This window comes from Poecilia reticulata, linkage group LG12 (assembly GCF_000633615.1).
Source record: "Poecilia reticulata strain Guanapo linkage group LG12, Guppy_female_1.0+MT, whole genome shotgun sequence".
Taxonomy (NCBI): Eukaryota; Metazoa; Chordata; class Actinopteri; order Cyprinodontiformes; family Poeciliidae; genus Poecilia; species Poecilia reticulata.
In genome coordinates, this window is record NC_024342.1 from 10,296,636 (window position 1) to 10,300,344 (window position 3,709).

Consider the following 3,709-nt stretch of genomic DNA (forward strand, 5'->3'; position numbering starts at 1 on the left):
CACTGCATGTTTTAGACGTGCCTCTATTCCAGAACAGCTGATTCAAATGATTGCATGACCATCAAGTAGCCTACTGCAGAAGCCTGTTAATCACCCAGATACAATTCAGGTGTGTGGCAGAAGGGAAATACTTAAAACATGCAGGACAGGGGCTGTGAGGACCAGAGTTGAGAAACACTGGTCTAGATGTTGTTTTGTAACAACAACATCTAGACTATAGTGTGATTCAGATGCATAGAAAGTGGTGAAATCAACCTTTACTGAAGTTTCACAAATCACACATGTGAAAAATCCTATTATAAAAGAAAAATCTAGTCCAGGTTTGAAGAGGCTAGGTGTTGAAAATTTTTTAACTAGAGTTGATTGGAGATGCTTAGTTAGTGTGTAAAATTAGGTAGAATTTCACTTTAGCGATTTTCCCTAATCGAAAGTTGCAATCGGAAATGAATTTCAGCTTCGTAAATCAATCAAAGAGCAAGCGCCAAGAGAAACCACTCTCAGGTCAATGTGAGGACTTAAAATCAAAAGCCAGGCGCAACAATCTAAACATTTATGGAATACCATAAGAAGAAGAGAAGAATGATGCTTACCTCGTTCAAACTATCGCAGAATATGGATCCCAGTGTGTATTGTTGTTGCGCAACACCTCCCTCCCCTTCTCTCTCTCTCTACTTCTCCTTCTCAGAGGAGGGAGATGTGCAGCCAGCTCTCCATCTAATGGGTAATTAGAGTTTTCTAAATCTGATGGGATTTTACCCTGTTCAGAACTGAAGTAAACTCTGTTTAAGCTGGCGTCGAGAAAGACTAGCCTGGTTTCTAACGACCTCCCCCTCCAGATGTCCCACCCTTTTTCACCCTGTGAATTAGCCAGATTGAGCAGCCTGCAATCAACTAGCTTCACAGAGCACACCTGTTAAAGGTCACTCTTTCTCTTTTTTACAACGTGCACTTGTTACTGAACCAGGTTGGTTTTAGTGACTCGGGCGAGTCCCAAGGGTGTTGTTTTAGTTTTGGCTAAAAGCAACCTATAAAACATTTTCTACTTTTTCCTCCCAGAATCAAACTTCATAGCTATTTTATGACCATCAAAGAACTTTAAGGCGACTCATTAATTGAATGTCCACAACACCTTTTAGATTTTCTTAATGCTAATTATTTTATTAGTAAGGCAATTACAGCTACAGCTTAATTCAGTAGCAGAAATAATCAAATAAGTAAAATCAATAATCTACCCCATCTTTCACTAATGCTGACACTGAGAACTAAAACAGGGAAACTTTGAGAGAGACGGACAGAGTTTGGCATTTTGAACCCCAGAACTGGCCTGATGATGAAGAAGGTGTTGCAGCAGCAGGAGGTTCCCAGTACAGGAAGAGTACTGACTTAGAGCGGCAGGTCTCGGGCMTCAGGGTGACTTCCTCATGYGCGTAGCGGTCCTCAGCTTCTTGTCTTGCAGCTCTGTAGCTCCCTTCTCCTCGTCTCACRATCTYCCTGGTSCCACGGAAGGAACACACCAGTTCTTCCTCTTTGCCTTTGTTCTTTGCCTTTGTCTTTATCTTTGTCTTTATCTTCATCTTTGCCTTGGTCTTGGTCGTCTTTGGGGTCTGAACCAGCTGCTGAGAGAAGTGCGATTTGAAGCCACATGTTGCGGGGCTAACAGGTTGGTCCCCATGTGCAGAACAGTCTCCGGTTCTGTGGCCCCGGCTCTTCTTCAGCTGCAGAGTTCTTTGTCCATCTCAGTCTTGGCTCGAAGCTGCCTGAAGGATCCAACCAAAGATTCCTCTTTTGCACCCACCTTTATAAAGGGTTTATCCACCTTTTTGGTGTGTTTGCATTGGCTAGCTTTGTTGCTGTGCCTGCTCATTGGCTGACTGCTTGGACAGATGATCTCATATCCATCACCTTGGAGACCTTATGACCTGATGTCTGTTCTAATGTCCCCGAGTTGCTCAACAGTTCCTCCTACGCCTGTTGCTTGCCCAACATTTTCTTAGGAAAGTTGAAGTTTAGCAATAAGGCCTTGTCTTCTCCGTTCTCCTATCAGTTCCTCCTTTCCCCTGACTTTTCACCTACCATCTACCTCCAACACAACATCAGTGACCTTAAATTACATTTACAACATTTTACACCTTTTCAAGTTCAATGTCAAAATCACATTTATAACCTTTTAGTTTCTCTGATTTAACATTCATTTATAATGTTATAATAACCATAACTTATTAGTTTTTATTATAATCATAATTTGAGTTATTTCAGACACTTCTGACAAGAAACCAAGAATAATCCATTATTCTAATTATCTGATACCATGTTACAGTTACTTGTTTTACATTTAAGTACTTCCACAAGTGTAAGAGTAAGTGTAAATATTCTTATAATCAAACCAACATCAACCACTGGTTAAACCAATATTAATTATTTTACTCTAAAATAATTAATTTTACTCCAATTTTGGATAAAATTTTGAGTAATTTTATCCAATTACTCAAAATGTTTAGATTTTATTCTTTAAAAACCTTTAATGCTTTAAAATAAGGAATGGTCTGAACTATTTTTATACTGATGCAAGATAGAAACTTCCTCTTTATTAAGGAAACCAGCTCTTCCTGTTCCATGACTCTCTTTCTGCCTGACTATGATTTTTTATGATTAAATAGAAAAAAGTAGAATTAAAGCTAAATTTGCAGGACACAATAACAACACACACAACCAGATTAATTTTATTACAGTATGACTCTACTGTTGGGTCTTGATGTCACCTGTGTAATTAATTTTAAGGTAATCTTATTTATTATTACTATTAAACTAAAATCTCCAGCATGGGGAAGTGGGAGGAGCTCGACTTTTCTCGACACCCCTTCCTCGAGGTCAGACCTTTCACATGCTGGGAACCCAACACCCTCCTGCAGGTCTGCGTCCTCATCCCCTGGAAAGAGAAGATGGTCATCTGGGTGTGAAGATCCTCCATCGTCACCAAGGCCTTAGCAGTCTGGGATGTGAAGATGCAGATCTTCAGTTGTCACCAAGGGCTCAGCAGTCTTCAAAACTCCACTGCTCTTTGACAGTATGGAGAGCCATTTCAGCCAAAATTAAATAAATAAATAAATAAATGGGTGAAATAAATAAAAAATGAGCTCCTCATTTTTTATTTTTTTTTATTTTATCTAGGCACAGACTAGATCATAGACATCAGTACGCTGATGCCTGAGTCCTACGTTACGTTGCAGCTATCTTGAATGTGCAGCAGGGTGATTGGCGTTTCATAATTCATGTGCCGTGTGGACTCGTTTCAACAGTTTCACAGTACAAACTGGATCCGTTTGCATTACTTTCACAGATCTGTGAAAAGTAATGCAAACGGATAAGAATAATAGAAAAATAACAACGTAATTTTTACGAGCAGAATTTCTTAACTTTACAGCCAGAAACCAGCTTCTAAACAATAGAGAAATATTTCTAAATTGGCCCGCAGTAACCACTCTGATTGTTACTTTCTTAGCTTAGCTAATGTTTTAATGCTATGTTTTCTAATGAGAGAAAAAGGGAAAGTGTATTAAAGACCAGGAGGTTTTGTGAGGAAAGGTCCAGTCAGGATCAGACAGAGCCGGAGCTGCTCTTCTTCAGTCTTCTGTTTTACAGTTCATCTCCACAATGTCAATGTTCAACTATGAAGATGCCACAAGTTGATGCCCCACCATGCTGAATATAT